The following is a 12733-nucleotide window of genomic DNA, read 5'->3' as shown; positions in this document are numbered from 1 at the left end:
TTCAGTTTGAGGTGATATAAACCATCTTTTTCCATCAAAAAACAGCCAACCCTATATCCAACTAGAAACTACAAAAGTTAATAGGAAAAAACAAAACACACACACAAAACTAGAAAAGCATGGGCTGTCAATGGAAGTGTTAAAGTATCCCAATATTTACTGAGAATGTACTTTGAGCTAAATGTTGTAAACAATAAAAAATTAACAGGATCCCCTCCCTCGTGGGGCTTAGGCGCTCACTGAGGAAATCAGGCTAACAGTGCATGCTACAATTAGTAAACAATTAAGTATGTAATTATTTTGTACTGACTAAATATTAAGCACACTGGGAGCAGAGGGAAAGGCGAAAACCTGTGCAATTTCTCTGCTGCTAGCAATCTTACTTGGAACAGCAGAGGTTATGAAAAGGAGATAGTGATGTGGCTTTATGAGAGGCAGGGATAAGAAGTACTTTTAATTGTCTCTTTTGTTTCACAGTTCCATCTGCTGTGACCCCTCACATCTCCAAAGGTCTTTTATTCTTTCCTGTGCATCCTGATTTTTTCCTAAATTCTCTGATGAGATGGTGTTGCCCACTCCCACAAGACTGTTTATACTGACTGGAAGATGTGTTGTATTTGCAGGTAGTACTCACAACCATCCTACCATCCTGGCAAGTGCTACATGTGTAATGGCAGTTTCTCTCCATGACACCCAGTGTAGAGGACAACCCCCCTTGACCTCCACCTTCCACCATCTCTGACATCAGGAAGGATGCTGTTTGGAGGGGGAGGTAAGAATTTATGGGAAAGTGACTTGTAATTTTTTTTTCTAGGACTCTATCTTGATTCTCGTCAACTATCTAGGGGGATTATTTAAACTGAATGTGACTTATCTGAAGTTCTCCAAGTTTTAAAATTAATGTAGTGAAGCAATAGTTTAAGCAATGAACACCTATGCTTATAATATATATAATATATATATATATATATATATATATATTTATATAACACAGCTGAAAATAAAGTAAATGTGCCCAGCTAGCAAAATCTTGTATGCTGTATTAGTATAATCATAGGCATTCTAGTAATTTCCTCCATGTGATATTATCATAGACAATGTAAAGATGAATTTTATGCTAATCTCCATAAACAGTTTTAAAATTCTGCACTAATGATTTGAAGTTGGTTTTATAATTTTTAATACTTTATAAATGTTCATTTATGATTCTGAAAACTCTGATATTTTCTCTGTAATTTTCACATATATGTTCTTTTTAAAAGAGTTTCCTCAGACTACCCAACATATTGTTTCAACTGTTTCCTCTGTTTTTATAATGTTGAATGGATTTCTGTTTACTGCTTACATTCTTCACTGATATTTTGCATTTTGCCTTTTGACAGAAGTACAGAGAATCTACTCTTTAGTGCATTCCTAGAAGGGCACAAGCCAAAATATAGAAGACAAAGATTATTGGGGGAGAGGAGCACAGTAGATTATACTCTTTTGAAATAAATGTTTTGGTAGCTAGTCATTTTATGTTATTGCCAGATTAAATGTATGTAAAATACAGTTGCAATAGAAATGGAAGTCTAATACAATGAGATTTTCTTTAAATGACAGAAACTTTTCAATAGAATAAGAGCACTTGAAACCATTATCAGACCTTTCCAACATGTCCTAAAATCTGTGTAAACTTTAAGTGAAATGTTCTACTTAATGTCAAAAATACTTCTCTAAGGCTACTTTCAAACATAAAAAACGTAAGTCATGATATTATGGATGCAATTTCTTTAAATAACAAGGAGAGCTACTGTATTTATAAATTATTGTTTTTATCCAGGCAATCATTTGAGCAATTTTCACTACTACTCAAAAATGTCTTGCTACTGTAATGACACAAAGCAAAGGATTGTAATTTTGTGAGGGTCGAATTTGATAAATCTGTCATTTACCAGTGGTTAGCAACTAATTTGCAGAGATTTCTAATGCAGGGCATATCCCATTAATTTTAAAAATTCATTAATGTTTCTATGTGCCAGATGGCACAATGTAAGAAATGTTTGAAGTACACAGCAATTAAAACTCTGAAACATATAATAGCCTTGCTGGCAATTTGTTGTATATATTACATGTTAGAGCACCACAAAATGCTGGCTATATAATATATTGAAATTCTAAGAACATAAGTAAATAGATTAGGCTTAAGACAAATTCACATTCTGATTCTTAAAAACTGTAGAACCTTTCATTTAATTCTCCAAAGTTACAAGGCACAACTGCATTTCTAACTGATTGGAAAAGCACAGAATGATGTAGATAGACACCAAGCATTTAAAAATTTATCTTCAGAGGCCAATTGGGTGATTAGCCTTGGAATAGAAAACCATTAAAAAAAGAAATGCTCCTGCAAATGTCCTGTTAAAAGCAAGCATTTCAGGCCACAGATTCTGTGACAGATTACAGGTCACAGTGCAAAAATAACCTCGTGTGATCCCCATGTAAGGAGCTATTGACAACAACTACAGATCATATGTCTAGGCAGACAAATGGGAAAAATAATAGCTAACATATATTTAGCTTTTGCTATTTGTCAAGCACTAAGTATATTTTTAAAAGCAAGTATAGTTTTGAAATGTAGAAATTACAAAAATGCCAAATTTCAAATTTGATATCATATTATATGGGCTAGCATTTAAATCAGAACAGTAATTCATATGAGTTCACACTTATGACATTCACCAAAACAAATATACTGTGTGTTTATATATTGCTTATATACCTCAATTATCTAGTTAAGAAATAGTGCTCATCAAAGACTTATATGAATGATTTAAGAATGCATTTTTCAGCCCTCTTTCAACATTAACTAAAATACAGTTTGCCTTTTATTCCTATATTAATAGGTGAAAATGTCCCACTAAATTCAGAATATATTCAGTTCCATTAAATCATCTGCTTCGCTTGAATATAGTGTAAAATAGATATTGAAAATCTCCTGTTTTATGTGGAGCCAATCTGATTTTGAAGATGAAAATTTCTTCACCTCTAACAAGAAATAACAAAATGTTAAAACTTATGTTTAAGATCTACTGGGCACTGTGCACTAATTTAAAAACATTTTTTTCTAAAACGCCTATGCAGTAGATTTTTATTATACCAGTTTTACAGATGAAGAAACTGAAACTTAGGGAGGTTATATAATTTCCTAAAGGCCACAGAGCTAGTGACTTGGAAAATTAAACTTTAGAGCTTGTTCTAATTCTCAAGAAGTACTTTTGTTAAAAACGGTCTCTAGATTCAAACTGTCTGATCTGGAAAGCCAGGCGACAGCTGTGAGCTGCGTCTCTGTAGGAAAGACTGGACAGAGATCTCTAGATTTCTAGACATCTAGAAATTCTGTTTGACCTATACTTTATAAGGATGTAGCAAATATCATGAACTTACATTAAAATGAAATTCTATAAGGCATTTTTAAGAGGAATAGACACTAAAGATGTCATAATCTGGTTGAAAAATAGAACATTACATAATAGCAGCTTTAAATATGTCAAATTATAAACATATGCTGATATATGTATATACATACAAGTCAGAGAGAGATATAAATAGAAGGAGAATTAATAGAAAATCTGTGGGAGTACTTGGCTTAATAGCTTGAAAAGTAGGCATTAAAACTTAATAAATTTGAAATAAATTTTTTGGATTACTTTTCTAAATCATAATGTCTTAAAACATAGGCCATTTATGAAATATTTAAAAATCCAGTTATAGTAAAGACTACTGTAATTTAAATATTGCTTAATTTACTATCTGATTATAATACTAGTATAAAATATTATATATAGTGTCAAACTAAAAAAAAATAAATAAACTTGTGAATCTGATGAAGTTGGAAAAACCTGTTTCATTCTGTGCCTTAGCTATATAAACTATATTTGGAAAAGTTTCCAATACCATGTTATGAGCCCTGTCTTTTCAAATATCTGAAATTCAACCTAGCTCTAGCCCATTCATATATGATGCAAAAATAACCATAATCCATACTATTATACAATTTAGAAAAATGAATAATAAAATATTATTTTTAACAGACTATCTAAATATTAGCTTTTTGGTAATATGTATAAGGGTTTTATGAGACTACCATAAAAGCTCAGTTTGGAATATCATCAAATCATAGATAGTTTCTTTGATTATTGGTATGATCTCATGATTGATTTCAAGACAATAGAAATAAAAATCAGTTGTAAACAAAAAATTCAGATGGATTTGGATTAAATAGAAACTTCATATCTAATAAACCACACCCAGTTCATGAACTTTTTTTCTTTGTTTTTGGCTTAAACAACAAATTTATTTTCTCAAAATTCTGGAGGCTAGAAGCTCAAGGTCAAGGTGTTGGTTTCACTTGAGGCCTCTGTCTTTGGCTTGTAGATAGCCATCTCCTTGTGTCTTTTTACAAGGTCTTCTATGTGTTTATTGTCTATTGGTTTGTCGGAAAAGTCATGACGTATTTTGTCTATGTTTTTCAAAGGTTATTTATTTATATAAAGAATAAAGATCAATCAATGATATATTGCCCATTTTGTTCGATAACATTTGCCGTCTTTCAGTGAGCTTCATAATTCTTTGTTCATAGAAGGACCTGTCTTTATTGGTGAAAAACTGAGCAAAGTGCTGATTTACAGCCTCATCTGAATTGAACGTTATACCATGCAAGGAGTTTTGAAGAGAGCAAAACAGTGGAAGTCTGATGATGAGTATGGTGGGTCTGGCAACACATCCCATCCAAGCTCCAATAATTTTTGACAGGTGATCACACTTGTGTGTGGTCTCGCATTGTCACGATGGAACACAACTCCTTTACAATTAACAAGCTTTGGAAGTTTCTGGATGATGGATTCGTTCAAACTGTCCAATTGCTAACAGTACACATTCGAATTGATTGTTTGGTTCCTTGGTAGGAGCTCGAAAAACACGACACCTTTAAAAAATCCCACCGCACTGAGAGCATAACCTTCCTCTGATGAATGTCTGCTTTCAATGTCATTTGAGGTGAATCATCACATCGGGACCAAGACCGTTTGTGCACCACATTGTTGTAAACAATCCACTTCTCATCACCAGTTACCAGTCGCTTCAAAAAAGGATAATTTTCCTCATGTTTAATGAGCATATTGCAGATGTTTATGTGCACTGTCAAATGAACTTCTTTGAGTTCATGCAGAACCCAAATATGGAGCTTGCTTACGTATCCCAGCTTCTTCAGGTGGTCATGAATGTTTGAATGATGGATGTTCAATGTTTCTGCAATCTCTCGTGTTGTGTAACATGGGTTTGCCTCGATCAATGCCTTTATTTTGTCATCATCAACCTCGGTGGGCCTTCCTGACTGAGGAGCATCGTTGAGATCAAAATAACCAGCACGGAATTTCGTGAACCATTGTTGGCACTGATATTCTTGTAGAACATTGTAACTGTCAACTTTATGCACTAGTTATAAACTTGATGAAACATTTCCATGTAATTATTTCATGAACTATTTCCCAGCTGGACATTATTCTTTTCTAGGTCACCTGGGAATAACTAAAGGCACACTTAATTACTTTTTAAAAATAAAACAAAAACCAACAACCAACCAACTAAACAAACAAAAAACTTGCATTTCAAAGAAGAGTATTTTTGTGGTTATGAAATATGACACAAAAATAAATACAAAACTATTCTGTTCTTCCTTATTGCTCCTCTAAGGTATTATATTGATTTATCATAGAACTACAATACAGTCAAATCGTTACTAAAATATGTTACACTGAATTTTTAAAACAATAACAATAAAAGAACAGATATCTCTGGAAATCACTTCTTGTAATAAATTTAGCTAACTTTACAGAGGCCAAAAGTTTGCAAGCTTGTTAATGTTATGTTTAACACTGAAGACTGACAGCTGTTTTATGATCATTTTAAATCTAATGATAAATTCTAAAAAATAAAGATGAATAAACAGTTTTATTTTGCTAAATTATGAAGAGTTAAAATACCTAGGAAATCTTAACTTAAATAATTAAGCAGTTGTTCATATAATAACTAATCAAGTAAAAATATTAGCTATACAATTTTTATCTAAAGCATATCTAACCTTTCAACAACCCTTAGTAGTTATATTTATCCCAGTGTGAAGTAAAAAAGCCAAGAATAACAATGTTTAGATGCAGACTGTATTTCCCAAACTGTCTTCAGCAGTATTTTCCTCTCTATATGATCTTCCAGAAACTTGCCAACCCCATAAAGAGGAGGAGTCCATTTCCCTATTTGTGTGTATAAGTAAATCAACATCACTTTGTGGTGGTGATGTTTTGTCAAGATTAAACCTAGAGCCTCAAAGTGTCCTTTTCAGCTGGTCCTTCATGTTCTAGTTATAGCTGTCGTCCTTCTCTTTTCTATCAGCTCACTTTTTTTTTGTTGTTAAAGTTTACTGGGGTGACAATGGTTAGTAAAATTACATAGGTTTCAAGTGTACAATTCTGTAATACATCATCTATATATCACGTGTGTGTTCACCACCCAGAGTCAGTTCTCCTTCCATCACCATATGTTTGACCCCCTTGACCCTCCTCTACTATCCCTCCTCCCCTTTGCCCTCTGGTAAACACTAATCTATTGTCTTTTTCTATGAGTTTTTGTTTCTTTGTTTGTCTTGGCCCTTTGCTGCTTTCAGTTTTATATCTGCATATCATAAAAACACATGGCTCTCAACTTTTTCTGTCTGACTTATTTCGCTTAGCATTATAATCTCAAGATCTATCCATGTTGTCACAAATGGCACTATTTCATCTTTTCTTATGACAGAATAGTATTCCATTGTGTATATATATATCACATCTTCTTTATCCAGTCATCTATTCAAGGAGACTTAGGTTGTTTTCATGTCTTGGCCACCATAAATAAAACTGCAATGAACATCAGAGCACATAAATCTTTATGGATAAATGTTTTCATATTTTGGGGGTTTATACCTAGGAGAGGGGCTGCTGGGTCATATGGTAATCCTATTCTTAATTTTTTGAGGAACCTCCACACTGCCTTCCATAGTGGCTGCATCAACCTGCATTCCCACTAACCATGTATGAGGGTTCCTTCTTCTCCACAGCCTCTCCAACACTTGGTATTTCTTTTGTTGATGATAGCCAGTCCAACTGGTGTGAGGTGATATCTCATTGCGGTGTTTATTTGCATTTCTCTGATGATTAGTGATGTTGAGCATTTTTTCATATGTTTATTGGCCATCTGTATGTCCTCTTTGGAGAAATGCCTATTCAGGTCCTCTGCCCACTTTTTTGTTTTTTTTTTTTTTTTAGCTGAGCCATCCTGCCACCTGTTGGCATCTCAGTGGCAGCTCAGCTCTGGCTGGGAATTGAACCAGGGACCCTGTTGCTCAGAGCTTGCACTCTTGAGCGAGCTCTTAACCAACTGAGCCACTTGGCCGGCTCCTCTGCCCATTTTTAAATTGGATTGCTTGTCTTTTTGTTGTTGAGTTGTATGAGTTCCTTATGTGTTTTTAATATTAGCCTCTTATCGGAGGTGTTGTTTGCAAATATCTTCTCCCATTTGGTTGACTGACTCTTTATTTTGTCAGTCATTTCTTTAGCTGTGCAGGAGCTTTTTAGTTTGATGTAGTCCCATTCATTTATTTTACCTTTTATTTCCCTTTCCTTTGAGGGAAATTTCATTAAGTTGTCCGTGAACCCAAGGTCCATAAGTTTAGTACCTATGTTTTCTTCTATGCAGTTCATCGTTTCAGGTCTTATGTTTAAGTCTTTAATCCACATTGAGTTAATTTTGGTACATGGTGACAAATAACAGTTTAGTTTCATTCTTTTGCAGATGGCTTTCCAATTATCCTAGCACCATTTATTGAAGAGGCTTTCTTTTCTCCATTGTATATTTTTGGTTCCTTTGTCTAAAATTATCTTTTTCTATAAAGATCGAGCTGATGACTTCGAAGACGTACTGATGGTAACTGGCTGTCCCCTGCAGGTGATTCTGTTGCCTTAGACCAGGGATCGGCAAACTTTTGAGACGGAAGAGCTGCCGGGGGTCGGCAAACTGTGCTCATGACCCACATGCGGCTCTTTGGGTACGTGCATGTGGCTCTGAAGTAAAACTGAAAATGAAAATAAAACTATCACAGTTTCATTTATAATATTACTTTAAATTTTCCTTATTTGTAAAAATATATTTATGGCTCTTAAATAATTTTTAAATTGTTGCGAGGGGCAGGATTGACTCTTCCAGGGGTCAACAAACTTTTGAGATGGAATGTACCCAAAGACTTAGACTCATCCAGGTCAACATGCGTGGAAGTGCAGCGGTTATCTCCACTTTGGTTTTGCATCAGGTAAATGTATGTTCATTAGTGCAACACTCATTGTGTGATATAATATCATGTGGTGTTTATCTCACAAGCAAATATAGTGCCTTTGTATTTTACTTCAATTCTATATGAATATAGAGTCTTAAGTTATCACTAAAATTTTTTGATTAAACTGTACTTAATATGATAACAATATTTTTATGATTTGTTGTAGAGTTTCAAAAGTAGGGATGTAGACTGAGACACCTGAACAACTTTTCAGGTGTACAGAGACCAAGTCCAAAATCCAGACCTACTGAATCCTGATATCTGAGGGTGGGTCCTAGGCTGTGGTCAGCTTAAATAGTATTATAATTTCAAATGTTATCACTAATGCTCATGCTGGTTAAGAAGTATCTTTTGGTGTTACCAATGTATTTGGGGATTTGGAGAAACCATATATTGTCATATATATATATATATATATATATATATATATATATATATATATATTTAAAAAGGAAATTGAGAGTTTTTAAAAAATAATCTATTGAATTAAAATCCACATAATATTAAAATAATTAAAGTGAGCAATATTTCAGTGGCATTTGGTATACTCAACAATGTTATACAACTATTACCTCATTTACTTTTAATCACCTCTTTACTATGGTTTGTCTTCATTTCATTCAAAAGAATTCTGTCTTCTTGACTTTTTCATTTTTTTGTTCTTTCATCTTTCTGATTAACACCAGATGAACCTGTCTAACACTTTTGTGCTTGGCTTTGTGTCCATTCTCTGCAAAATGCACTGTGTGTCAAACATGGATATGGACATGGCTGAATTGAGAAACTGAAGGGGCATTTTTAGGAATACACATTGTTTTGTCTATAGAAGCAAAAGATAAGCGGAATGTCAAAGAATCTTATAAGACTCTCTGATGTAGAGGAGGCCTTTGTCTTACCTTCTTTTTCTTTGGCACAGGCAGATCATCAAACATGTGCCAGAATTCTGCTTGGCGGAAGCCCAGGAGCGATTCTCACAAGAATCTCTGTCAAAGTCCTATAGCTTATTATTCAGTGCTTTACATTCTTAAATGTTTTATCTCATCATAGAAAATTTAAGATCTAGTCTGAGAACCTACCCAGTAATGCCAAAAGTTATGGGCAGGAAGAGATGTTGCCTTACTCAATCAGACTTCAAGAACAAAAGGTAGTTTACTAGAGTGAAAACAACCCTGGACTAAGAGAGAAAGTATTCCATGCTCTAGCCTGAGCTCTGGGACACTAATGGTGTGTGGGTGAGTGGTTTCTCCTTCCTTGATTTACTTTTCCTAATCTGCAAAATGGGGAAAAAAAATGTGTTACAGAATAACTGTAGTGATCATGTGTGAAAATCCATGACCACATTTCAAAAAAGAATATGAACCCTCCACTGTTTGAAATTGGTTTAAGTACTTGATGCTGTAGTGCTGGTGGCGGGAAAGTTGCTTTGTACTGGACCACATCCCAGAGGGAGAACTTCCCCCAATAACACAGCAGAAGCAGATTTGCACGTCCTGCGTGACCTCAGATTTTTTGTCTTACTAGACTTAAACATTTTTTGGTAGTTTTAGGTTTACAAAAAAATTGAGCAGAACTTACAGAAAGTTTCCATTTCCCCCTCAAACCCCACTCTGCTTTCTCAGAAGCCAAACTGTCCTCTGAAGTGGCTAATACCATTGTGCATTCCTACCAGAAATTAATGAGAGTTCCTATTTCTCCACTTCTTTGCCAACATATTGTATTATTGTTATTGTTGTTTTCTTTTAGCCATTCAAATAGGTATGAAGTAGTATCTCACTGTCGTCTTAGGAATTGAGAGTTTTAAAAAAGATTAAAATGCAGAGTATACTGAAAGGCAGTTTGGTGGTTTCTTACAAAACTAAATAGACTCTTACCATATAATCCAAGGAGTGATCACACTCCTTGGTATTTACTCAAATGAGTTGAAAACTAATGTCTACACTAAAACCTGCACAAAGATATTTCAAATGTTTCATGTGAAATTTGAGGTCGATTGTGTGTTCACCTGCTTGAAGTCATGGTCTCCATGGCAATGTGGTAAAGGTCACACTGAACTGAGCCCCAATTATTATGTCATTGCAGTTTTTCAATGTGGAGTTTATTTTATTTGTGTCCATGGGAATTCATTTTCTAGGGACAGTTTTGTTTCTCTGAACATAATCTTATTGTTCCTTAATTAAATTGATTCTGAGTATCCTAACACATGTTTCTACTGTCTAGGGATTGCTTGTCCAGGCTTTGGAGTATTGATTGTCTATAAAGGGAAACGCCTTTAGAGAGAGGGCAGGCAGAGGAATAAGTCTGTCCTTGACTTCGCTCCTGGAATGAAAGGCCTGAAAATGTTAATCCGCAAACCCTTGTCTTTTTGAAAAGCTTTGTCTTAAATTACCATTTCAAAACCTTATAAAGGGAAATTTGTTCTTCCACCCAAGATGGAGTAAGAAATACCAGACTTACCCTCTCACTCAAAACAAACAAAACCTATGAAGCAGTGGTTTTAAAACACTTCATCACACAGTGAAAGACAGTGCTCGCTGAGAAATGAGACTCAAATGAGGTGAGGCCTATGATTGTGTCAGCTTACTGCCTTGAGAGAATTTCCAGGAGGGGAAGAAGGATGAAAAATCTAGTAAAAATGCAGCAGATCACCTAGGGAGATGATTCTGAGAATCCAGAAACAAAGAAGCAGAAGTTAGCAGAGCAGAATGTAAGAAAGGAAACTGCTGCATAGAGAGAGAACCCCAGAGATCTTCAAAGGCTTCACTATAAATACTCAGCTGAGTGCAGACCAGTGCACAAGAGTGAGGTAACTTCTCAAGGCTGAGAAAAGAACAACTCATAAAGGTTAGAGGTCACAGTGGCCGGCAGTGACACCGGGCTGGGAAGAGTGCCTGTTCCCAATGGAAGGACAATTGCATGATTCACAGTGTCTTGGGCAGAGTAACAGGGAAGAGCCTTCTCTAAATAGTGGGAAATGCTTATCATTAGATCACGTGCTTTCAACAGGGGCGCTATCACTTCCAACAGGTTAAAAATTGGTTCTTGAAAATCACAAAAATCTTAGGCATTACAATGTTACATATACCTCTGAAAGGGCAAAGTATATAAACAGAAATACTATATGATTATGGCATTAAAATTTATTGAGGGGAGAGTGATTTGAAAAAAAGTCTAAAGCACCTTAGTAGAACATAATGAAAAAATACTGTGTTTAAGAAACATTGCCTGTAGGCTGACCTCTGCTCTGGTCTCATCTAACAAATATTAGAAGAAAGACTAGAAAGACTTAAAATGTCTTAAGTAACTTAACTGTATTCCACAGTAAGGCTTAAGAATATTTATAGGAATACAAAAATATTTAACCTCCATCAAGAAAAAAATGATTACCAGGAATGCAAAATAGTCAGAAAATTAAAATTTCTGCCTCTTGAAATACATTCTTAAGAGAAAGAAAAGGTAAGCCACTGACTAAGAAAAAATATTGCAAATCACATAGCAAATAAAGAACTTATATCTGGAATACTTTTTAAAACTATAAAACACTGATTTTAAGAAAACTAATACCTCAGTAAAAATAGGGCAAATTATTTGAACAGACATTTAACTACATAGATAGATGATAGATATAGATGGATAGATAGATAGATAGATAGATAGATAGATATAAAGATGGAAAATAAGCTAAGCACATAAAGAGATGTCATATGATCACTAATTTTTAGGGAATTTCAAATAAAAATGACAGCAAAGGACCAATATATACTTTTTTAGAAAGGCTAGAAATTAAAAGACTAGCTCTATCAAATTTAAGGGAAGATACAGAAAACCAGGAGCTCTCATACAATGCTAGTTGGAATGCTAAATGAGAAAGCCAATTTGGAAACCAATTCAAGAACAAATACTTAATACATACTTGCCACATGCTCTAGCCATTCCACTCTGAGACATTTAGTCAATAGAAATGAAAGCATACACCTATAAAAATACTTGTACATAAGGTGGCCAGGCATCCCATGTATATAAGCATGTCTTATATTGAGTGATTTTTGTTTGCATCCTATATTGACATTGTCAGGATACTGTAAATACCCTACATTCATATGTTTTTGATAAATTATGAGTTGTGATAAAAAATACAGTGAATGTTTAATTTAAAAAAATTTATTACAATAAAAGACACATTGCATTAATCCCCCTTAAATGCCCCCTGTGCTTCAAACACACTTATCCCATCATTCTTGCCACTTTCTGAAGTAGTTCTGGAAGTCCTCTTTCGTGAGTGTCTACTTCATCCTCCATCATGACAATGCTCCGTGTCACACATTGCTTCTG

General features: G+C 34.5%; 1 long non-coding RNA gene across 1 annotated transcript; it reads left to right on the top strand.

Moving 5' to 3' along the window:
* The first annotated feature begins 388 nt into the window (after nt 1–388).
* LOC109377604 (uncharacterized) lies at nt 389–4661 on the top strand. Its single transcript, XR_002122906.1, has 3 exons — nt 389–510; nt 624–772; nt 4622–4661. It is a non-coding gene; the product is annotated as an uncharacterized LOC109377604 (long non-coding RNA).
* Nucleotides 4662–12733: the final 8072 nt, after the last annotated feature.

Source organism: Hipposideros armiger, unplaced genomic scaffold (genome assembly GCF_001890085.2).
Source record: "Hipposideros armiger isolate ML-2016 unplaced genomic scaffold, ASM189008v1 scaffold_1475, whole genome shotgun sequence".
NCBI classification, from domain to species: domain Eukaryota; kingdom Metazoa; phylum Chordata; class Mammalia; order Chiroptera; family Hipposideridae; genus Hipposideros; species Hipposideros armiger.
This window is presented reverse-complemented; position numbering and strand designations above follow the sequence as displayed.